The 25,994-nt window shown below is 45.4% G+C and overlaps 1 long non-coding RNA gene across 1 annotated transcript; it reads left to right on the top strand.

The window, feature by feature from the left end:
* On the top strand, positions 1 to 25,994 carry LOC132249994 (uncharacterized). Its single transcript, XR_009461563.1, has 3 exons — positions 1 to 203; positions 24,230 to 24,307; positions 25,678 to 25,994. It is a non-coding gene; the product is annotated as an uncharacterized LOC132249994 (long non-coding RNA).

Genomic DNA, 25,994 nt, shown 5'->3' with positions numbered 1-25,994 from the left:
GGTAGGGACAGGACTATAAAAACTCTGGGCAGAGCGACAGCTGGGGGGGAGTTGTTGAAGGGGAAGGAGTGTCTCAGAGAGCTCCATGGAGGAGTGGTCCAAAGGTGGGAAGAGGGGAGCCACGAAGCCCCAGAGAGATGGCAACCACATCACAGCAAGGATGCGCGCTGATGGTGGGCAGCCGAAGCATGGACCCTGTGAATGTAAGTGGACATGCTGCTTTTCTTTATCACATTACCTGGTGGCAGTTATTACCCATGGACGGGACTGTCTTGACAGAGCCCCCAAGGCAGCACAGGATGGGGGGGGGGGGGGCAGCAGGGCCCAGGCTGTGGCTGCTGGGGCTGTCATCCTGCCCCTCATTGTGTGGGCCAACTTCAACACTGTCCCAGTCAGCCACACAGCAGTTGGAGCTGCTGGTAAGTGCTGGGGTTTTTTGGGTTTTTTTTTAAACTATGGGGTGGGGGGGCAAGGATGGTGGGGGGCCTTGCCCCCCCACCCCATAGTTTAAAAAATGGGCCAAGGCCCCATTTTTAAACTATGGGGTGGGGGGGCATAGTTTTTTTAAACTATGGGGCCAGCCAGGACAGGGGGAGGGGGCCTTGGGGGGCTGGCGAGGGGAGGGGCCAGCCCCAGCAGGGGTCGGGGCCTGGGGGGCCTGGCATGTGGGGGGCTGGCAGCAGCAGTGGTCAGGGGATTTTTGAGATTTTATAGCAAAGTGAGCCAATATAATTTTGCCTGTTCTGACATTCTACGAAGCATTTTATCTTCCTTGATAAAGTAGCCAAACCATGGAAATCAAATACCAAAACACCATTTTAAATCAACGTAACAGCCAGAAAACTCAATGTTGATAATTATGGTATGTCAGCTACTCAAATGTAGACCATTTCCAGCACTTCTGATTTAATCTTAGATAATTCATTTTGGAGTTTGGCTGATTATTTTTCATTATCTGAACAGAAATTTATACTTTCCTTTGTTAACATGTACAGCAGAATTCTTGCTAGTTGTAACTTTAACTTTGGGAATAAGAAAAAATGCATGACTGACTGTCATTTCTTCTGGGTAAATTTTCAAAAGCAAGTACTTCCAGTGAAATATACCTTTTTTTCAGAAAAGGATGTTCTCTCAAAAAATCAATTATTTTTTTTCCATCAGAATTTTGATAATTTAGCCTGTTGATTATTCTTCTGACATACAGATTTCATTCAGACCCATCTCTATTGTTTGGAGCAGTATCAAATTCATAGGCTTAAATGAAAAACAACAACACAAAGTTTTGCAGTAGTACAGGATTCACTCCAAAATCATAAGAACAAAAACCCAAACTAAAAACAATTTAAAAAGTAAAAGTAAGTTATTATGATAGGAACTTGGATTTGAACAAATACTAAATATCAAAAAGGTGTATTTGTATTTGGCATGATATGTTTCACACTGGAAAGCTTACTATATATAGAAAACCTTTCCTTGAATCTCTTGTTCTTGATGTCTGGTTGGGAGACTGCTGCATTTCTATATCCATTTAGGAAAAGGCATGGAAAGGACAGATGAAACAATGATATCAGAAAAATAAATTTGAAAAGTAGGAAATAAATACATATACAAATACAAAACCATGGAAGAAACATAACTGCTGACTGTTAAGTATTTAACAGTTACGAAACTACTGGACAAGAAAAACAATGCAATCTGTGCAGACTGTAAGGAATGCAGTTAATTAGTTAATTTTCAGCATGCTCTCTATAATTTAAAGTAACTTTATTTCAGAATTAAAAAAACATTCTTTACTAGAGCTGTACTTTACAAATGCCTCCCTGAATTTGTGCAGTCCTAAGATATCACACACTATTGACTTTCTTTCTTAGCAAGACCCACTCCATGGAGTGCAGGTGTTATTTTCACTGCATACATAAAAGAATGAACAGTGTCAATGTAATAATTTTGTAGTGATGTGCTAGTTTGCCTGATGACAGACTTAAATACTTTTGAAAAATACTGCGCTCTAAACCCGTACTGTTTCTGTGCTAGTAAGCTATTATATTATATCAGAAAAACCTGCCCTCAAGATACCATGCTTAAATTCAGGGCACAACCTTCAATTAGGAAGTGAAACCATGCAGTCACACACACTGGTTAAGTACATTTCTAGTACTCATTAATAAAACCGTGGTTTTAAACAAGCTAATTTTAAATTGGTATCTTGTCATTTATGCTTGTCTCCAGTGACATGTTCCTTAGGTGATCTTAGTTAAGAACTATTTAACAGTTTTAAGGAGATGTTTTATACATGAAAGAGTTTGTGCTCTATGGGTAGTTTAGGATGCAGCTAAATGGTTTAACCAGGGTTTTCATACATTTTCAAAAACTGTAATTATCTGCATTTCAAGACCGTCTGTTCAAGATCACTTAGTGTCCTATGAAATTTAGTGATATTATATAATATCTTAAGCCATGTAATGCTCACTTTTAAAATAATACAAATATGAATTTATACTGCTTGTATTTTATAAGGGGAACTTCATGATGGGGCCTGTATTTTGTTCATATCAATGTTTGGCTTCTGCCTGGAATCCAAACAATATATACCTCTGTTTAAAAACCGTCCTGTCTAACTGTGTATGTTCTTATCATTTAGATGTACCATGTTTACTCAAAAGCAAAACATGTTTCCCCCCTTCATTTAACATGGGGAATAAAGCCCCTTGTCTTGGATTTCAAGTACAATGTGGGAGAGGGGATGGGGGGGAAGGCAGCAGCTATGGCTCTGGGCCCAACCTGGGATTAGGACTGGAGCCACAGATTTTTTTGCACATGCACCACCTCTGCCTGCTGCTTTGTCCACCAATAGTCTCTTCATCCCTATCTGGTCCTCCCTACACCTCCTTTCCCCGCAGACTTGGGTCTCTTGCCCCTCCCAGCAGCCTCTGCCCCACTCCTTCCTGCCACTCCTGTAGCCTCAGGCCCTGCACCTTCCCTTGCTCCTCACTCCACTGCTTACCTTTGCTATGCCCTGGTAGGCTCTGGCCCTGCTTCAGCCTGGGGCATGGAGCATGGCCCCAGCTTGGCTTGCTAGCAACAGTGGCAGTGATGGCAGCTACAGCTATGCTCTGGAGCTGGGGCCAGAGCTGCCATGCTGCCCTGCTGCTACCAGGTCTCGCTGGGGCCATGCCCTGTACCCGAGGCTTGAGCAGAGCCAGAGTTTTTTGGAGTGGAGCAAAGGTAAAGAGTGGGGATAGAGATGGGGAAGATGGGGGAAGGCGGGGTGAGGAGCACAAGGCTGTAGGGGGAACAGAGGTAGTGGGGGGAGCAGGGGTGAATTTGCTTTACTTGCCTGTCTGCCTGCCACCCACTGCTGCTCTCACCACCTGCCCCCTCACACCCTGACCACTGCCTGCCTCTGTTTTTTTAACTTTTCTTAACAATGAGGGATCACATTTTTACCCAATTGGCCATTATTGAAGCTGTTTGCAGCCATGCACTTGTGTTTGGTCACAGCTATAAACTGCTTTTTGTGGCCAGATCAGGCAAAAAATTATCATTCCTGTCTGCACCCTATACCACCTCTTCAGGCATGATAAGGTGGCCAGAATCAGATAAAAGCATGTGTGAACATGTAGTTCCTACATTACAATGATTCTTGGTGGGGTTTGGAGGTTTTAAGACACTTTTTCAGAGCTGCATTTTAGGAAGATCAGCTGCAGGAGAGGATCAAGTGGTGTTGTATCATTTAAGTAGTATATACAGTTCTGGACAAGAGTGTGTACAGTATCTCTTAGACTTACCTTCAACATGTACATTTGCTCCTTTTTGAAGATAAACTCTACCATCCCTTGATGATTTTCAGTTATAGCAAGAGGTAAGAGGTGTGTACCTATCCTATGAAAATAAATCAATGAGTTTTTATGGATAGATTCATCACACACAGCAACCCACCTATTTTAAAATAAAAATTGTTCAATATGCATAATATTTGAAGAGGTTGATATTTAAAAAGGAAATGCTGTATGAAATGTGCTACTATAATATTGCACATTAAAAACCATAAATATACCCATATACAATATAAGCTCCTCAAGACGCTCTTGGATAAGTCGGGTAGCCATTTAAACTGTGTAAACGGTACTAGTGATTTGCCAAATCCCAATGATTTCAATATGGAAAGGTAGTGCTTGAGGAGATTTAAACATGCCTGTCACTTCTTGCAGAACAGCCTGCTCTCAGCCTTTTTCCACTTCATTAATGCTTGACACACTAGCTGTTCCCATCTCATTAAGATTAGGTTTATATTCTTACTCAGAGCCTCTTGCCTTTACTAGCAGCCTTGCAATAGACAGGTACCAGTCCATTTCAGGATTGCTAACAAAACAGCTGAGTTAGATTAGCTGTCTACTTTACATGTCAGGCAATTTTCACATTGTCCCATGAACCCTCTATATGCAGCATAAACCATAACAGATATAACACAAGCCACAGTAGCACAAACTTCCCCATACTGATGCAAAATGTTTTATTTTGACCAGGAGAGTAGAGTAGAAAGTGATAAATGGATTCAGTTTTTAATACCATCTTAATCCATGTAATTTTGATGAGACTGACAACAATACAAAAGTGGTAGGTACTAATATTTTTCACTGAAAATTAGAGAGTTGTCAGTGCACAGTTGTAACATGATAGTTAATCACTAAAATCTTATTCAAACTAGAGCAAAAAGAGAGAAGGAAAATGCCATATTTCACATGTCTGGATGCTCTTATAACACACAAGATTCAAAACCTCAATTTCAATGTTACATTAGGTTATAATGAGATCAGAAACCAGCAAGACTCCAGCCATTATATATTTTGATTCTCTAGACATCAATCTTCCTTCACCTGTTCCAGTCATCTAGCATTAACTTTGACAAAGGTCTACACAATATTACTGGACTGCAAACTGCTGCATATATTCTCATGCTCACAGTTTACTTCATTTTTTATTTTCAAAATAGCTGAAACCTGCAAAACATTTGCGATCAATTTTTTATTGCAAAAGTATTCCTTTAAATACAGTATTTTTAGTTATCCTTTGACTGAATAACAGAATCAAAACTTCTCACCTTCAAAAAGGTTACATAAAGCTGTCCATGAGTAAGCACAGGCTCATGAATATATTTTTTGTCAAAAGTCTGACCTTGAGACTTGTTTATAGGCATAGAATAAGAGGTCCCTTGTACACATGAGGAAATTGCCCCTTTTAGTGGTTTAATTGCCCTTTTAAACAATTTAACTGTGTAACAGTGTACACATTTGGCAGTATGTTATGATTACATTTGGTAACAGTGTACACTATATATTCAGCAGTATATTTTGATTTAAATGACTTTTTTATGTAGCAAACTAAAACACATCCCATTTATCTTAGTTTGCTATGTAACAAATTACAGTGATATTCCTCATGCATACAAGGCCCCTATCTAGAGAAGGCAGTGGGGATGGCGTACAGGGCACTGGAAGACTGCACGTGCTCAGGGAAGCTTCGGCTTGGTGGGCTTCCACAGTGCCCTGTGCACCATCTTCTCCAGCCACCAGCATACCCAGCCACCCTCTTGCCACCTTCCTGGGGCAGCCCACCCATTCCTGGGTGGTCCCAGGTGGCAGGAAGGTGGTGGGGATAGTGCATGGATGTTGGAAGCCCATCAAGCCCGAGCTTCTGGGAGCATGTCTGAGCTTCCAGCATTCTGGTCACTGTTGGATCTCGTGGGTGTTGTCTGTGAGCTGGGGCTGCACCTGTGTAGCTAGCACCCCACCTGGGCAGCCCCAGGGAAGGCACCACCACCACCGAGGAAAGCTCTAGACCCGCCACAGCTCAGGAGCTGCATGACCCGGTGGCAGCTCACACAGCAAGTTCTGCTGGGGGGGGGGTGGGGGGAAGTGGCGAGGGGCCTGATCTCCGCCCCTCCCCCCCCACTTGGAGCCTGTTTGTGTCTCTCACAGCCAGGGAGTGAGCAGCTGGCAGGTTGTGCAGCCCTTGAGCTGTGGGGGATTCCTGTGCTTCCCTCTGCAATGGCAGTGCCCCTGGGCAGCACCCACCTGCTGGCTCCCCACTCAGGGGGTGCTGCTGCCACAGAGGGAAGCCCCACCACAGCTCAAGGCCTGCTGGTGCTTGCCCCCCAGGCATGGGAGAGGTAGGCAGGCTCTGGGGAAAAAAAAAAGGATTGGGCCCTTCACCACTCCCCCCGCTTCTTTGGCAGAGCCTGCCTGCTCCATGGCAGGAGGCCTTGGTGCTTCATTCTAGCTCTGACTTGCCTGCATATCTGTTTCAAATGCCTCAGGATCTATAATAATAACACTCTTATTCTTTCTGTCCAGAGTAATCTGATTGGTTGTTTCAGTAAGCATTGTGATTGCCTGCCAAGACAACCAATCAGAGTGCTTCAGACAGGCAGACTAAGCCTATTATTATTATAGATTCAGTTGATAGGCTACCACCTCTCTACTAAATACAATGATAGCATTTTTTAAACAGGAGATAACATCCACTTACTCCCCCCACTATCCCCATTCTTGTAGGTGAGAGGCTCACTCCATAGTTTTACTAGGGTGTCTTCCCCACAGTGGCTGGTAAACCACTAGGGTTTGTGAAAGTTCTCCAAAGAATTTCTACTATAGTGCAGGGGTAGGGATGAGTCCTTGTAGCTATAAGATGGGGGAAAGTTCCTTGATTAATTATGTATCATTTACTCTGATTTCTTTGCAAATCAGAATTGGTGAGTGACTGCTGATGACAGTCTATAATCTCCTTTAGTTAATTCAATTCCTAATTCCAGAACTCTGCTTATGAAGTCTGGAACTGCTGATATAATCCAGGATCCTGAAGCTTTAAGCATCTGGAGCAGAGCTCACAAATTTATGGGGCTATGTACATACAGAGATACAGCTCTATGAAAACACTTTAGAGGGTTCAGTTATTATTAGGCCAGGTCAACACCACAAACTCCTCATGGACTTGTTATGGTACCCCAGTACACCTATACCAGGAAAGCCTTCTGTAGTGTAAATCTGGCCTTAGTTCTTTTTCCTGATTCCTGGTACTGCTAGCAACAGTACTGCTGCCAAGTGTTGCCTTTAAAAAGGATGTTGGCAATTTCTTTAAAAAGGCCACCACACTACATAGTGTGATACGCTGTGTATGATTCATGAAAAGTCCAGAGGGTCTCTCAGTCATCCATTCTTCCTTGTCACAGGTGCTGTTTCACTAATGTAATCTTTTTAAAAAAGTACAATTATAGCCATGATAATTCAAGCATGAAGTTTCTGAATAAAAGGAATTTTAAAAGAGAATCTCTTTGGAAACTCTCAAAAACCCCAAAATGAGAACAGTGTTTTTGTATAAGGATGTACCCTTTCCAAACTTGAAGGTAAAATTTATTCTGTTTTTCTGAAAGTAAACAGTTACTTTATTTTGTGCATCAGTGTCAACACCATACTCAAACAACTCTAGCTAGTGATATATTAGGAATACAGGCAGCAAGGTGAAGGGCAGTATTGCCATCAACAAGATTAGGGTCTGTGCCATGTTCTAGGAACAAATTTGCACATATTTCCTGTTGGCATTGTACTGCCTGTAAAGGTAACACAAAAAGAGGGAATAAAGTTCTAGAAGTTAAAATTTACCTTACATAGAATTACTACAAATAACTGAAAATTTGAAAGTAAGGAAGATAAATTTAAACATATTAAGTATCATACTTTATACAAAAGCTGACACCAACCTATATTCCTATATTAAATAATAAATATCTTGTAATTAACTAGAAATTAATACTGGTACATCTGACATAATCATAACAAGTATTGTACATACCTTCATTAATGGTGACCTGCTATCATTGTCACAGAGATTTAACTTGCACTTGTTCTCAGTGATTTAGATCAGGATGTGGGGGGCTGCCTGCTGCCCATCTCCACACTTTAGCACCCTTGTGCTCCAGCTAGCTCTTCCACTGCCCAATGCTGCCACTTAAAGCCTGGGGTTTACCCCCTGAGCCCCCTACCAGCCCAGAGCTGCTCCATCCTAGCTCAAAGTGCTGTGATCCAGGGCACATGTGTAGAAGCTGTGCCAGGGAGCAGCTGCCTCTGCAGCAAACTGCACTGGAATTTACATCCCTCTGTACCTTACCATGAACATTGCTTTAATATAGTGGCTGCTTACACATATTCAGTTTCTCCGAAGAAAGTGTATGGGTGTTCAGGATTTTCTTCCAGGGTAAAAATGGAGAAAAAAAATAACTTGGCAACAACCAAAGTTAAATTGCTCCCATGAGGGTTTCTCCTGAGGGAATGAACTGTACATATTCTCTTCTGAAAAATCACAACACAGTTCTCCAGCATCCCAGGGTGCTTTGCTCTCATCTGTTTCCTGCCAGGGAGACAGTGTGTTGCTTATGGGCCTTGGCTGCTCCAGAGCAGAAAACACCCTCTTCACAATCCCCATATTGTGCTGCAGGGAGGCACAGCCCACAAGGCAGTTTGCGTCAGCTGAGCAGGGCTTCCTTGTGCACTGCTGCCATCTCTTGACAGGCAGAGTTGAGAGTGTTCAGAGCATGCCAAGATGTCTGCACAAGGCCCCCATGGCTGTGCAACATCAGCACTTCAAGCTCTCTGCTTTTTAAGGGCTCAATATCTGAATGTCTGTTCAGGCATTTCTAGACAAGTTTTTCTACCAGGAGAACAAACCTGGGAGAATTAGATTATTTGAATGTGTATACACAGCCATAGAGTGAGACAATTCTCCTAAATGACATACCATAGCCCTTTGTATGTCTGCTTCACTGTATACCTAATGCAGTAGCTGTTGTACCATATGTCACTAAAGGTAGTTAGAAGTCTCTATAATTTCATATCAGAGGGCTGAACACTAAAAACCCTCCTTTTCTTGGAGCTAGACAGTGCCATTTTCAAACTACATCAAGGGCTGCATGGATGAGTCATCTCCACTTTGCTACACTGATAGTTAGAAAAACTCTGCTCTTCTGGTATCCTATACAATGGGATCCTTCTGTTTTGCCCATGAGCAGTTTTGGCAGATGATGTGGCACCGGCATCAGCCACAACAGGTTTGGATGCAGATTTTCCCTTTCCATAGCAGTTTATGAGCCTGGGAGCCCTGCTCAGGTGATAAAGGTGAAGAAAATGAAGACTAGATCCAGCTGATGCTCCAGGAGGTGCTGTTGGATCTGCTAAGGTGTGGATTGCTGGCTCAAAAACAAGCTGGGTCAAAAACAAGCATGGACTTGTCGTAAAGGCTTATGCTGCAGACCTAGGATAAACAGAAGCAGCAGAACTTCAAGATGATAAAGGCCACTTTTGAAGGAATCTGCATTAAGCTTACCCTAGATCTGTAGAGAAAGCACGCTGATAGAAAACTTCCCCTTGGCTATAAAGCAGAACATGGCTATCTGCATCTCAAAGCTTACTATCTTCACTTGTACAGATCTGTTACAAAATCTTTTGGTATAAACAAATTAACCACAGGGCTATAGCAACAAAGACATGTATTGCCATTATCAAGATACTGCTGCTGTGTGTAATAAAATTTGCAATTCATCAGATTCTGGAAGGTTTCGCAAACATGAGATTTCTCATTTGTACTAGACAGTTGTTGGAATCCACACTTATCAACTGCTGCCAAAACTAATGAAACTCTAACAATGACCATCTAGATCAGCATTTCTCAACCCAGGGGTCACGACCCAACAGTAGGTCATGAGAACATAAGAAAGGGTCATGAACAAACATTAAAAATTGAGTTGTCCTTTAAGGGGAAGTTCTCGCCTGCAAAGGGGTTGCTTGGGGTCCCCCATGACCTCCACACACCCACCCCCTGCCCCACACACTGAGGGGTTAGGGCGTAGGGGCAGGGGACCAGTTGGGAGTGATGGACACGGGGCTGGGACTGGCAATTGATGTTTACAAGTGGGTCCCGATACAAAAAAAAGGTTGAGAACTGCTGATCTAGATCACAGAAAAGAACTGTTACCTTAGTGGTTCTCAACCCTTTAATGCTCAAAGCACCCCTTGCTAGACTCAAAAAAATACCAGATTTTTGTTTTTACTCATTTTGGACTATAGAAAAATAACAGAGCATTTGTGTTGTTAAGAACTGAGAAATATCACATCAGGTCAATATATTTTTAATGCTATTTGAAGTATCTGGGTTTATTTTGTGAATCATTTTTGCACACCTAACTAGAGTCACAGTACTCTGGTGGAGAATCACTGTATTAACTATTGCCCAAAGCAGCTGCAGGGTGACAGCAAAGTATACCTTTGGAGATGAGAACCTAACTGGTGGGTGCCTGGTCTATGATGTGGAGTACCCAAGCAGTTTCTTACTTTGGCTTTTAACTGGATGTTGTATTTTATACAATGTTGATGACAGCTAGCTTGCTGAAGGCTGGCAGACAGAGACAGAGACAATGGCAGCTTGCAAGCCATCCATTCCCAAATGATAAGTCAGAGGCACCTTGCCCCAGAGGCCTTGTGCACCTATTTTGAGGAAAGGGTTTGATCTGGCGCTTTTGGGATGCTGGCTACAACATTCTGCTTCTGGAAGCATGAATGTTTGTGTGTTTTAAGTATTAATCAGGTGCAGGTTTCTGCATGGTAGACACAAACTGATCTTCTCACGTTCTTTGGCCTGCAGGGACTCTGCTACGCAAAGGGTGACCATATGTTCTGGTTTGGCCAGGGCAGTCCCGGATTCAGTAGACTGGTCCTGGCCAGTTGGCCAAAAGTCCTGGGCCAGAGTCCGGAAGGCAGGTGGAACAGCATGGTATACCAGGCAGGTGGGTGTCCAGGCACCACTGCTGCTGTTTGGAAGCAAGGAATGTAGGAAGATCGATACTCCATCTTAGGGTGACCATTACATCTGCCCACCATGCTTCCATACAGCTGCAGTGGTGCCAGCTCACCCACCCACCTGCCTGGCACACCATGCAGCTCCACCTCCCTGCTGTACTCAAGCCTGGGACTTTTGACCAATTGGCTGGAACTGGCCTACAGAATCTGGGACTGTCCCAGCCAAACTGGGATGTATGGTCTCCCTAGTTATGCATGATTTCTAGTTTAATAACAATATACACCCATACAAACCACATGCTTTCCAAGGGTTTATATTGTTCTATCTTTTTGGTTTATTTGACCACTTTTAAGTTTGTCAGATAACTGCATGATGGAAGACAATAAACCATTTCCTAATTTTTCTGAAAAGTGTAAACAGAAAATGGAAACCACAACAAGGCAGTGAAGGCTGTGGACAGAGGTTGGCCCAAAGCAGATGGGGAGACAAATGTAATTTGAAAATCTGTAGGCTTAAGAGAGCACAAGGCCTAGACAATGACCTCAAGCTCTTTGCAATTTAGAGTGCCATGGCAGTAGGCAGGAACTGGGTGTTCATTTGTATTTCAATTCTTACCATTTTCTTGACTATGGCCAGCTCCTCAGTTCAAGTCAGCCTCCCTTCCACAAATTTGAAGCTGTTGGCCTTCTTTTTGAGGAATCCTCTCTATTCCCTTGTCACCCTTTCATTCTTTATGTCTCTATAATGCCCCTAACCCCTAATCCTTCATGCCCTTTCTCTGAATTCTTGGAGTTCACCAGACACTGAACCATTATTAGTGGCACAGTAGCCTTGAGGGTATAGAAGTTGATAGATTACAAAGAGTCCAGTGGAAAGCAAGAAAAATTTTTAGAGGCTGGGAAACACAACTTAAAAGGAAAGGCCAAAAGAGCTAGGATTATTTAATTTGGAGAAGAGAATACTGAGTGGGGATTTGTTAACATCCAAACCTGAAATGTTTTATAAAAAGGATGGAGATAAACTGTCCTCTGTGGCTGTAGGAGATGGGACAAGGACAATGGTCTCAAAATGCAGCAGGGGTTATTTAGCTGGATATTAGAACTTTCTGACTATGAAGGTGGTGAAGCACTGGAACAGGCAACCCAGAAACACTGTGGGATTTCTATCCTTGGAAAATTTTTAAGAGCAAGTTAGATAAATGCTTGACTGGGATGGTTTTGTAAGGGATGGTCGTGCCCTGAGCAGGTGGTTGAACTAAATGACCCCCTGTTGCTCCTTTCAGACCTATTTTTACATGTTCAGACCTTGGAAAGCAAGACAAGTAAAATGCACTGATTTGTTCATTGTTCAGTTTCCATGGTTTCAGAAAGAGAGGCTGTTTTTCATCCCTATATTTCTGAGATACCATCTCCAGACTCTTCTCCATTTTGGGAGAAAAAAAAGTATTATGAAGCTTTCTTTCATTCTTTATAACACATGCATGTATAAAGCATCAAAGGCCATCTAGTACTGTACTCTGGTGGTTTGCTTACGTTACTTCTGCATGCTCTGCATGTTTAATAAGGGGGGCAGGGCTTCCCATGGGGCAGAATTTTGAAGCTAGTAGGCTTTGGAGCTTAATGCTGCTCTGGTAGTTTGGTTTGCTGTATGTGTAACACTAACAAAAAGCTACTGTGTTTGTGGGTGGAAAGCCTAATAAAGAGAACTGGTGAGACCAGACTAGTGAGCAGATTTGTACTTCTGAAGGAGCAGTCCTATCCTTAGAGGATGTCTCTTGCTCTTGTAAAATGCTAGGCATGCATTACTATTCTCCATGGGGATGATACCTCCAGAGGCAAGTAGGCATATTTATTCAGGAACTGAAGATAAGGCAGTAGGCCTGGAGTGGAAGAGCTCTACTATATCACACTCTACATCTCAGATTCATTTAATCTTTTTATTTCCCTGCTGGATATGCTAAAAAAAGTTTAAATGTAGAGGTGACATCTGCTCTCTGTGAGCATGGAGCAATAGAGGCCACATGGTATATGGAGTAACCAGTTCAGGAGAGGGTAGAAAACAGCGTGGAAAACAATTTCATAGACTGGGGTGGGGAAGCACAGACACAAACCCTGCACTGCAATTTACTAGGTCCAAAGAAAATCTATGTGGGACTGAAATATTATAAAAATCCACTGCATTTGCAGAATACCATGCAACATTTTAGCCATTCCTGCTGTCCCTGTTATGGTCACTCCCCCCTCGCCATTCCAGCAGCCAGGCAGGGGGATGGGGCCAAATTCTGGCAGGGCCCCTTAGGCAGGGGGCAGGGAGTGGGGCTATTCCCCTTTAGGCACCCAGGGCACCACAGTGAGGTCTGCCTACCCTGACTGTTGCAGCTGCCACTCAGTCCATGCTCAGGGCAAGCAGCCGAATAAGCCCCCTCCACCAGATGCTGGAGAGAGGCGGGCAGAAGGAGGCTTATTCCTCCACATGTGGAGTGGTGACAGCACAGGGTACTGGGTGGCAGCAGTGGCCACTGTGTGCAAGTTTCTTCCCCGCCCCATCTGGCCAGCCAGCTGGAAATAGAGTATTCCAGATAGTAGAAAGCCAGTTAATACAGCTTATACTCTACATAGATTCAGGTTTATCTTAAAGCATGTTCTGCAATTTTTAGACCAGTTTGTGTGCTTAGAACTTCTGTTCAGTTACAGGTTTAGACTTACTTCTAGTCACTGAGACTGGGTCTATAAGTGTAAGGTCAGCACCGAGACAAACTAAGTTTAAATTGGGAGGCAATTTTTAACCCAATTTAACCTTCCAAATGTCTATATTTAGTCAAGAAGCCCAGCACAAAGTCAGAAAGAAGAAGGGGAGAGACTCCATCTATTCTTCTCTCCCTGCTGTGGCAAACACCCAGATAAATCCTAGTATCTCAGTGCTCTTTCCCTAGGGAAAGAGAAAATAAATATTCTCATCCAGGAAAAGATTCAGTTTGGGTCCTATAAAGTGTTGATTCTCCTCTAATTCTGGAGGCTGCTGTGAAGTTGCCTTGCATTTCTCTAAAGAGCTGTATTACTTTAAAATGTGCTTTTAATTTTGGGGAAAAATCTGTGACTGGCATAAAGACTGAGAACAATGATTAGTGGTAAAGAGAAGCTGGGATGACTGCAGTGGCAGCGCGGTGATGAAGCAATAATGAAGAGCAGCAAGCAGAGATCAGAGTGGTATCAGAGACGTTTGGGGAGTGACAGAAGAGCTAACCTCCATGGGTAGGCTTCTCAACCCCACAGTCATTGCTTCAGCTGGGATAGGTGGTGGAACCCCTGGAAACTGCGTACTCCATAGCTGCATCCAGATGTACAGGGGCATGCACTTGCAACAGCACAAATAGTAGCAGCACACATTTGTGCTGCTGTGTATGCCCCTGCATGTGCACTTCGGTGACAGACAAATTGTCTTGCTTCAGGCAAACTGCCCCTTCTCCACTCTGCCCATCTCCCAGCATACTGGAGCAGCTGGGGTACAAATGACATAGCAGAGATGCTCTTCCCAGCAGTCAGAGCATCTCCCTGGAGTAAAGAGCCTCTGCTTGTTCTAGCACAACCTACTGTAGCGTACCTGTGCTACATTTTTTCTTGGCCATTTTTTTTGCTACTAGGAAAGCCCAGTAACAGTTTTTGCCCTTGCACTGCAAATTGGCAGCATGGGGCACATGTTAACTTTTTTGGGAGTGTGGTTTGTGGTGTTGCAAAGAGGTTTGTGGTGCCATAAACCGCACATGTCTGCACATCTGGATGCAGTTCATAAGTACAAGAGACCAACGTGCTTTGAAACTGAGATTTCTTGAACTACAGCTATGATCTGTGAATTCAGTATTACAAAGGGAGGAGTGTAGTGGCTAGCTACCCCATAGGCCACTCCTAGTTGTTTGGAAAAAGCCTGGTCAGGACTGTTTCTAATGAAACTTCGGAGTTTCCTTATCTGTTCTTGGTCTAATCAGTTTCTTCAAATTTGTTCTACTGTCTTAAGTTTTTACTTTTCTCTTAATAAGGACCTGTTTGCTTAACTTTTTACTTGTTTTGCTCATTCTGTATACCTGTAAGTTTTATGGGTAGGGATCAAGCGGGTAATATTTAAACTATTACCAGAATGTTTAGTGCCAAGCAGCATCTGGCAGAAGGGTTACACAGGTAATTGCTCAGAGTTTAAATAAATAAAAATTATTATTTTAGCAAAAAATTGCAAAGATTCAACATTTCATTGCATCAGTCATTTCTTGGCAATAACCACATGTAGCCAATGATTAGGGTTGCTATTGCCAAGCAGTGGCATCTGCCAATAGGCTCTTGCAAAATGTTCTCCTGATAGTAGGGAATGTTATAGAAGGTGGAACGTGAAATTCAGTATCATACTCAAAACATATCTGAATATCTCTTTATGAAGGAGTAAATGCAAACTATCTGCTCACAATCAACCTAATTTTCATCTTAGAGATCCTTGCATGAATCACATGTTACAAAATATATTTAGAAGACAATGTCCAAAATGTCAAAGTACACATTGGTGATTCTCAACCAAGGTATTCCAGTACCCTGGGGTGTTTTGGGATCCTTGCAAGGGTGCATGGGGCGCCATGCAATGTTAGCACTGTTGCATGTCCAAGCATAATTCGCATGATAAACCCACAGATTTAAAATGGTAATCATTAGTGTCAAAAGCATTCTGCTCCATTATAGCCTTTCTGAGTTCTTTGCAACAGAATAATTGCTCTCTTATTTTTCTGTAGTCAAAAAAAGAATAAAAAACAAAGAGATGGCTTTTTCCAAGGGGTGCCTATAGTTTAAAACCACTGCTCTAAGTTCATTTTGGCAGCAGGAGCAGTGAAATGGATGAGCACAGACCTAGCCAAATGGAGTGGTTCAATAATCTGCTCTCCTTTCTATGACAATGCCAGTACTAGCTGCATCAGTAAAAAAGCGCAAGAAACCAGACAGCAAATAATTGGGTGGACCTACAAGTGTGCTTTAATGCACATTAGCCTATTTTAATGCACATTAAAGTGTCATGTAAAAATGTGCTTTTTACTTAATGTGCATTAAAATAGGCTAATGCGTACTAAGTGTCTCTTAAAAAGCATACATTTAGTTGATGAGCATTAAGCCAGGCTAATGTGCATTTTCACCTATACACGAGTGTGGAGGCTGCTCTGACACAGGAATTCCAACCCATTGGAGCAGACTCAATTGAGTCTGCTAGAGCTTGGCAATTGCTGTGCTCCAGCAGCCTCCTGTCTCATGTATCAGCATTTCCACACTTAAAAATGGCAGCAGAGGTGCTTGAACAAAAGCTCATTGAATAATTTCATAGACATAGATTTCATAGACATTAGGGCTGGAAGGGACCTCAGAAGATCATTGAGTCCAGCCCCCCGCCCAAAGGGCAGGAAGTCAGCTGGGGGCATAGGATCCCAGCAAGATAAGCATCCAGTTTGCTCTTGAACGTGTTCAATGAAGGCGCTTGAACCACCTCCGGTGGCAGGCTGTTCCAGACCTTGGGGGCTCGGACAGTAAAGAAATTCTTCCTTATGTCCAGCCTGAAATGGTCTTGTAGTAGTTTATGACCACTCGACCTAGTCGTCATCCCTTGGGGAGCTCTGGTGATCAAACGTTCCCCCAGATACTGGTGGTCACCCCTGATAAACTTATAGGTGGCCATCAGATCACCCCTGAGCCTGCGCTTTTCCAGGCTAAAGAGCCCCAGGGCTCTCAGCCTGTCATCGTAGGGTCTGCTTCCCTAACCTCTGATCATGCACGTGGCTCTTCTCTGGACTCTCTCAAGCTTCTCCACATCCTTTTTGAATTGTGGAGCCCAAAACTGGACGCAGTACTCCAGCTGCGGCCTCACTAAGGCCGAGTACAGGGGGAGAATGATGTCCCGGGATTTGCTTGAGAAGCATCTATGGATGCAAGCCAGAGTTTTGGTCACTTTACTAGCCGCAGCATCGCATTGCAGGCTCATGTTCATCTTGTGGTCAATGATGACCCCCAAGTCTCTTTCTTCCTTAGTGCTAGCCAACATAGCACTGCCGAGCCTATAAGGATGCTGTGGGTTTTTCTTCCCAAGGTGGAGAACCTTGCATTTATCGGTGTTGAATACCATCAGATTCTCGTCCGCCCACTTGCTGAGCCTGTCCAGGTCAGTCTGGGTCACCCGCCTGTCTTCTGGTGTGGATGCTTTGCCCCAAAGTTTGGTGTCATCAGCAAACTTGGCCAGTCCGCTTCTGACTCCACTGTCCACATCATTAATGAAGATGTTGAACAGTATGGGTCCAAGGACAGAGCCTTGGGGGACCCCACTGGTCACAGGACACCATGATGAGTGACTTCCATCAATTACTACCCTCTGGGTCTGACCCCAGAGCCAATTTTCCAGCCAGTGGATCGTGGAGGACCCAAGGCGACAATTGGCCAGTTTCTCCAAGAGGTGATCATGGGAAACCAGATTGAAGGCTTTTTTGAAGTCAAGATATATGACATCAATCTCTTCTCCCTTGTCCAGGTGATAGGTCACCTGGTCGTAGAAGGAAATGAGATTGGTCAAGCAAGACCTACCCGCAACAAACCCGTGCTGGCTATCCCTTAAGATGTTGGCGTCAGCCAGTCCATTGAGGATGGCCTCTTTAATAAACTTTTCTAAGATCTTCCCCGGGATAGAAGTCAGGCTGATGGGCCTATAGTTAGCCGGATCCACTTTCCTCCCTTTCTTGAAGATAGGCACCACATTGGCCTTCTTCCAGTCTTCGGGCACTACACCAGAGCGCCAAGAGTTTTCAAAGATCCGTGCTAGAGGCTGGGCTATGATGCTCGCCAGGTCCTTGAGTACCCTGGGGTGAAGACTGTCAGGGCCGGCTGACTTGAAGGTATCCAGCTTCTCAAGATGTTCCTTTACGAAGTCAGCATCAATGGAGGGCAGGGGATCACCCTCACCCGGACTTCCCTGTCCCGTAGCAGGCATGGGCGTCCCATGGGACTGATGAAAGACCGACGCAAAGTTCCTATTTAATAGGTTGGCTTTTTCCTGGGCGTCAGTTGTCAGTTGCCCCATCTGGTTCAGCAGGGGTCCAACGTTGTCCCTGCTTTTCTTCCGGCTCCCCACATATTTGAAAAAGGACTTTTTATTGTCCTTGATGCTCAAAGCTAGCTGGAGTTCAGTTGCAGCCTTGGCTTTCCCGGTCTGCTCCCTACAAGACCGGACCAGTGCAGAATAATCCTCCTTGGAGGTGACTCCCATCCTCCATCCTTTGTAGGCCTTTCTTTTTAGCCTCAGGAGGTCTGCTAGGTCCCTGGAGAGCCAGGTGGGTTGCTGTGCCCTCTTGCTGCCTTTCCTCCGAGATGGAATAGACTTAGTTTGTGCTTTGAGGATCGCTCCCTTGAGGAGCAACCACTCTTCTTGAACTCCCCTCTCCCCGTGGTCATGGTCCCTTAGAGCCTCACTGACAAGCCTCCTGAGCTTGTCAAAGTTGGCTTTCCTGAAGTCAAGGACTTCCGTGTTGCTGACTGACTTGCCAGCTTTTCAGCGGATGGTGAAGGTGATCAGCTTGTGGTCGCTGTCACCCAGCTTCCCATCGATCACTAGGTCGCCGACTAGGTCATCCCCAGTAGCCAGTACCAGGTCGAGCAGCGCTTTGCCTCTCGTTGGCCCATAGACTTCTTGAGTCAGGTAGAAGTGATCCACGCACGAAAGGAAGCTTTGCGACTGCTCAGATTTTGCTGAGCAATCCTCCCACAAGATGTCTGGGTAACTGAAGTCACCCATGACAACCATGGTCCTGGAGCATGTGGCCTCAGCCAGTTCCCGGGCAAACTCCTGGTCAAGCTCAGGACTTTGGGTGGGAGGTCTGTAGTAGACTCCCACCATTGTGTCCCCTGTGCCTTGTTCCCCACGGATTTTAACCCAGAGGGTCTCCAACCATCCACCCTGGTCGCCAGTATCAGCTTGCAGGGACGTGTAGCTTTCCTTAACATAGAGAGCTACACCCCTGCCCCTTTTCTCTACACGATCCCTCCTGTACAGGGTATAGCCATCTATACCCATGGTCCAGTCATGGGTGGAGTCCCACCAGGTCTCCGTTATCCCTCTGACTTCATAATTATTTGCATTGAGCAGGAGGATGAGTTCCTCCTGCTTATTCCCCAAGCTCCTGGCATTTGTGTACAGGCAAGCAAGTGCCCCCTGGGGGTTTCCTTCCTTGCCCACAGATTTTACTAGGGCTGGGGCAGGGGTGGGCTCCCTTAAGTGCCTTGACCTGCTGGCTTTGCAAGGATTGCTCAGCGGGCCAGCAGTGGCGGTAGTGCCCCCGTCCCCCAACGGGCTTAGTTTAAAGCCCGGTGGAGCAGGTCAACCAGTCTGGCTGAGAAGAGCCCCCTCCCTAGGGGAGAGAGTTGGAGGATGTCACAACCCAAAGTTGTGATTTTTTGCTTGTGTGTGTGCTTCGGCACTGCTAAATTATTCCCCACCAAATTTGTCGCTATCTTTGCACGGTAGAGTTCTCTGCTGTTAGAGAACTCTGGTGCAACGGGGGATTTCCGGCCGAATTGCAGCTTCTTTGCAGGGTGCATCTCTTTCTTGCACTGTAGTGATACACGTTGCAAAGAAGTTCCCGCCATTTGTATTAGGGTCCGCGCCATGTTATTGGCCGACTCCTAATTTAGGCACACGTGGCGGCTAGCGATTGGCTTGCTAGCCGTAGAAAAGGCTTGGGTAGTTTCCGCCCAAGCCGGAGGAGGGAGGAGAGAGAGAGATTCTGTGTGAAGATCTCCAAGCGCTGTGGACCCTCGTGGACCCAGTGCGCCTCCCCTAAGCAGGCAAGAGAGGCAATGGAACCGAGCCTACGGAGCTTTCGCTTCTCGCCTCTCCCCGTCGCCGAGCGCAATCCTAGACGTATCCCTTTCCTGTAATTTCGGACCCCACGGAGCCTAGCAAACTCTGGGGAAAACTTATCGGACCCGCGGAGCCTGAATAACTCCGGGGAAACTTTCGAACCCAACTTAACTGGACCCGCGGAGCCTAGCAAACTCCGTGGGAGCAATCGTTTTGTCAGAGTCCTCCAACGAGGGTTCAAGCGGGAGCTGTGCCTGGAAACTTATCCAGCCTACACTGATACCATCTTTGGGTGTAAGTAAACAATCTTTTCAATCAACTGTTACGCCTCCATGACTAATTCTAACTCACGTGCGCAAGCCGCTTCGCGGTTTTCTTCCACCCTGCATGCCCGGGCTGACGGCCACAGCCCGCATGCACCGGAGACGGGTCCGGTACGACCCCAGTTCATCCCCGGCTTGCCCATGGCGGCCAGAATGGGATTGGAATCACCGCTGCGCATGGCGACGAGGGCGGGATCGGGGCCCGGCCCGCGCATGGAGATGAGGATGGGATTGAGATTGGGAGAGAACTCGCACATGGAATTGAGATCGGGAGAGAATGCGCACGTAACAACTCAGACGGAATTAAGAGAGAGCATGCTAGAGTTAGAATTGGTTAGGAATTGCCCTTGGTGCGATAACCAACGCCAAGTGAAAAGCTTTGAAGAACTAGAGATCCATATCGCTTACCACCAGGCGGGCGGAACGGGTGAAAGATTTGTAAGTGGCCATTTGTCACTAAAGGGAGAAGAGGGAATCTCCGAAGACGGAACCCCGAAAGAAAGGGAAGTGTATTTGCTCCCTGCGGCGTTCGGGTGTATAATGAGAGATGAGCGGGTCCTGTTTAGGCCCCTCGATACTGTGTCTCTCGCCAAACCCAACCCGGCGGGTGAAACGAACCCGACTTTCACCCAGGAATGCGCCCGATGCCTACGATATGCTTGGGAGAGTGAAGAACCGGAGCCCATCAGCTCGTTCTCTCCGTGTAGGGTAATGTCTAGATTACGGGGTAGCGAGCTTCCATCTGAGCTCCGTGAAGATCTGGAGACGGAGGAGCACCCCACGGACGAAAGAATAGCCTTGCGGTACGACAAGGGGGGAGAAGGTAGTGCAACTATTCGTACTATAATGAATCTAATGCAGAGGAATTTAAGTTTGAAAGCCCAGCTGCAGATGGCGATCTGATCGGTCAAAGAAGCAGCTGAGAAAAAAGAGCCTGAAACGCCAGCCCAAGATGGCGCTGAGCAAGAGCGAGACTGCGTGGAAGAACCGGAAAAGAAGGGTGGAGCTTCTAACGAACCCGCGAGAGTTCGGTCAGCGACTCTGCCCATCGAAGCAGCGTCGTCGCCAGCAACCCCGCCTAGCAACGGAGTGGTGTCCCAGCCAGCCACGCCTTCCTGCCGACGAAGGAGAGAGTCAAGCGGAGGAGAGCATCCGCCCCTCCTGCCTGAAGCAGCAACCTCAACAGTAACCCCAGTGGCAGCAGTTCAGCCTATAACAGCATCATCTCCCGAAGGAGCAGCTTGTTCTACAACAATGACGAATAGAGTTGCTACTACTTATTATGCTTGCACCAGAACTGAGTTGCAGCATTTATGTAGAGCATCAAAGATTCAATCTGAAGAGACTCTAGCTGTATGGTTAGGACGTTTAGTCGTGGAACTTGGATCCGACCTGCTGAACCAAGAAGAAGCAAGCTTTTTAGTCAGACAAGTTTCGTGGAGTAGAGGACATGTCACCGACATAGACATGATAACGTGTAATACTCACTGGCCTATTCCACTGCCAGCGCTTGTTGCAGGACTGATTAGTCAAAAAGCCCACGTGTGGCATGCAGGACGGCCGGAATGTGTCGGCGCAGATCACCTTATGCTGGCAACGATTGGTGTCTCGTATTGTGCTTGGAACCTGAGGGCATGTGCGCTGGGACTGACATCACTCCAGTGAATAAGACCATGGCCTCGTCGTCACTTGTGAGATCCTGGAACCGTTCCACTAACCTCTCACAGCCTAGACAGTTGTCTCGAGATCTACGGACAAAAGAATATCGTCGTTCTTCGAATTCTGTTCAGTCCAATGGTAAACCAACCCGTGAGTAATCTTCTTTGTGAATTGCCGAGACTGCGTATCCTGATGGAGCCAAGACTGTCTTATGATCGGGACTGTCAACACCCGACTAGGTCTCAAGGCACCAGACGACGTGGATCCGATCTTCCACCACTGCCACCGAGAACCCTAGAGGAGCGATACATGTTTGGATTTCTCCTACAGCGTTCCGGACTTAACAAGCGGCAGCTTCGGATTTTGGGGAACGCAGGCCAGTGGCAATTAGCTTATGAGTTAGGTTTTCGTTATTTAGAAGAACCAGATGATGAATCTTCGACGATTTCATCTAATTAAGCCATAGGAATCGTTTAAGATTGTTTGAGTTTACTGAATCAGATCATTAATCTGTTTTTGAGAGTTTTCTGTTTACAGATCCGGAATTCAGAACGTGTGACGAGGGGAAGCCCTAAGAGGGATGACATCACCGGAAGAAGTGAGGGCCTGATGTACGACTTCGTTACGACATCCACTGAAGCCCTGATCGTGCATTTTTGTTATGAATCAGACTACGTGTTTGTGTTGATTATTGCTTCTTGATTGTTATGTAACTTGATCCCAGGACAGCAAATTTTATGTTTGTGTATTTGTTTGATGGCTTGTTCACTCGTTGGACGATCACAACAGATTTTAGATTGCTTAGAATAGTATGGCACAATTTAGCTATGCTCTCAGCAAGGGGGGATGTCACAACCCAAAGTTGTGATTTTTTGCTTGTGTGTGTGCTTCGGCACTGCTAAATTATTTCCCACCAAATTTGTCGCTTTCTTTGCACGGTAGAGTTCTCTGCTGTTAGAGAACTCTGGTGCAACGGGGGATTTCCGGCCGAATTGCAGCTTCTTTGCAGGGTGCATCTCTTTCTTGCACTGTAGTGATACACGTTGCAAAGAAGTTCCCGCCATTTGTATTAGGGTCCGCGCCATGTTATTGGCCGACTCCTAATTTAGGCACACGTGGCGGCTAGCGATTGGCTTGCTAGCCGTAGAAAAGGCTTGGGTAGTTTCCGCCCAAGCCAGAGGAGGGAGGAGAGAGAGAGATTCTGTGTGAAGATCTCCAAGCGCTGTGGACCCTCGCGGGCCCGGCGTGCCTCCCCTAAGCAGGCAAGAGAGGCAATGGAACCGAGCCTACGGAGCTTTCGCTTCTCGCCTCTCCCCGTCGCCGAGCGCAATCCTAGACGTATCTCTTTCCTGTAATTTCGGATCCTGCGGAGCCTAGCAAACTCTGGGGAAAACTAATCGGACCCGCGGAGCCTGAATAACTCCAGGGAAACTTTCGAACCCAACTTAACCGGACCCGCAGAGCCTAGCAAACTCCGTGGGAGCAATCGTTTTGTCAGAATCCTCCAACGAGGGTTCAAGCGGGAGCTGTGCCTGGAAACTTATCCAGCCTACACCGATACCATCTTTGGGTGTAAGTAAACAATCTTTTCAATCAACCGTTATGCCTCCGTGACTAATTCTAACTCACGTGCGCAAGCCGCTTCGCGGTTTTCTCCCACCCCGCGTGCCCAGGTTGACGGCCACAGCCCGTGTGCACCGGAGACGGGTCCGGTACGACCCCGGTTCACCCCCGGCTTGCCCATGGCGGCCAGAATGGGATTGGAATCACTGCCGCGCATGGCGACGAGGGCGGGATCGGGGCCCGGCCCGCACAGAGGCCATCTCTTCCCAGCAGCTCGCTGCCTCTCTCGCCAAAGAGCGGGCTGCAGTCATGAAGCCAAAGCCTTCCCGACGACACCAGCGCCACTTAAATAAGCTTTAGTTCAAGTGCCCCCACCACCATTTTTAAGCACAGGGATGCTGATACATGAGATGCAGCAGTGCTTTAATTAGAGTTGCTCTCAGAGCCGCTTTAATTAAAGCGTCCTCCCTCCTCATCCCAGGAGCACATATAAATGTGCTTGGAGGTACTAGATTTAATGTGCATTAACTACAGTGCATTAATGCACACGCTAAGAGTATCAGAATGACAGCTTAGACCTGCTTGTGGTGCCTTCTCTAGTTGTTATTATCAATGAAAGGCAGGGGAATGAGTTACTCTATCCATGTACAGGGAACACCTTGCTGGTGCTTTGAGGAAAAGGCTATTCTTACAGCTCCCAAAACTTCTTTGTTCAAGGTAAATCTCTCCTTACATAATTCTAGGTACATAGTTCCCACCATCCAAGAGGAGACTTCAGTTCCATTCCTTGGTTCAATTAATATTTAAGTTTTTACTACAGTAGGAACCTGGGTCTTCTATTTCCTAGATGATTGACCTGTGACTAAGTTACAGAGTCAGTCTTCTTCTGTCATCCCTTGGCTCCTCATAAAAGGGTGGAACTGCTTCAACAGGAAGGCTAGAAGAGCCCTATTCTAAAATACCATTTCTCTTTGTAGAACATGGAAAGTGGGAGATTGAAGTTCAAATCCCTTCAGGCAGAAGAAGAAACTGAAATGGGATCTCCAAAATGCTGGGTGAGTGCTCTAACCACTAAGCTGTTAGATAAGAGGGGGATGCCACCACCAATTTTTTCTCTTTTATTTTGTTCAGGATTTAGTCAGTGATTCTCAGGGTGGACAGGTATAATATGTATTCAGGTTTAAACGCATAATGAAAATTTAGTGAGCAGATGATGCATGGAGCTGTCATACTGCAATTTAGCTCTCCCATCAGACCACGTGTACTCCATCAGGCACTGCAGGTAATGGCATGAGCAAAGGGCTTGTGAGCAAAGGGTTTAGCTACTCAGTGCCGTGAGCACTTAGGCATTCCAGGGCATGCTCAGGAAGAGATCTTGAGGTACGTAAGGCACCTAGATTCTGACAAACAGGTGCCAAGGTTGAGATATCCAAAAGATTAGGCCCTATTCTCCAACTTCCAACAGGGGTAGGGTATTTTAGAGTGGGACCTAGTATGAGTGAGAATTTTGAGAATCTAAATTCGGAGACTTAGGCACCTACAGAAGCAGTTAGATGGAACTTACGCATCCAAACTTTTTTGTGGATCTAGCCAAAGATGATAACATTCTGCACCAGTCAGCAAGATAAGCATCTGAAAAAATGATTCACAGAAGCTGTTAGTATGAGAGGAGTGGGGGATGAAAAATTAATGAGCCTCATCTAAGGAAGAATTGCAATTTTGGTCTCCATTCTTCTGCAGAGACATCCTTTGAAAGAAAGGTGCTAGTGGGTTGCTTCCCATATGCTTCCTTAGTTACAAAGCTTTTGCTTTATATGGAGGGATAACCTCTATCCATAGCTACTATTCTACTCTAATACCAATTAAAACTCTGCTTGTCTTTTCTCTTTGATAATTTTGTGATTCACTGCTTACTAATGGCCATTAGTGATGACTATGGAAGGCAAATTTTCACTTTGTTGTACAAGTTCTTTCTTGATAAATTTCTTTCTGGTAGCAGCTTCTCTTATAACTCCCTTGATAAGTACATAGGTAGTTTCATACATGAAATTGTTCTCTAAGGTCAGGTACAGACATTACACTTTTACTGGTATAAGTGCTTGGAAACCAGTTTATATCCATAACAGAGCACAGACTGCCTTAAAAATGGCAGAACCCAGTCTAAGATTTGCCGCCCCTCCTATCAAAGATGTGTTCTGTTTGCTATTGATACAAACTACGCTGCTTACAGAAAACTGCGTAACAGACTGATTCAGTCTCAGGCTTTTTGAATGTCTGTACCTAGCCTTTAGGAATACTTAGACATTTGGGGCCAGATCCAAGTTGACCTCATAAGCATCTAAATGGGGCTTAGATGAATTTAGATGTTTACGATTCTAAATTTTAACCAATTTTAGCTGATTTTGGATTTTAAACTTCATTGCAGAACAACAAGGAAGATTTTTTTACCTCTCTGTCTGCCATATGACACCTCCAGGGAAGGAATTCTATCTGCTCAACTCATCAAAGGACTACTCAACACAGCTCACACACTGTCATGGACCCAGAGGGACAGCCTTCCATCTTCAGCCCCCCTCTGTGCAAAAATGAAGTTTATTTCCTACCTATGGGGACTTTTTACCATCTTGTACCATCTACACTTTTCCCAGAGTCTGATGAAGGGACTTTGATCCTGAAAGCTTGCAGAAAAGGACAGTTTTCTTGCCATTTTCCAGTTGGTCTAATAAAAGGTATAATTTTGGA

The sequence above is a fragment of the Alligator mississippiensis genome, chromosome 4 (assembly GCF_030867095.1).
Source record: "Alligator mississippiensis isolate rAllMis1 chromosome 4, rAllMis1, whole genome shotgun sequence".
NCBI lineage: Eukaryota > Metazoa > Chordata > Crocodylia > Alligatoridae > Alligator > Alligator mississippiensis.
This window is presented reverse-complemented; position numbering and strand designations above follow the sequence as displayed.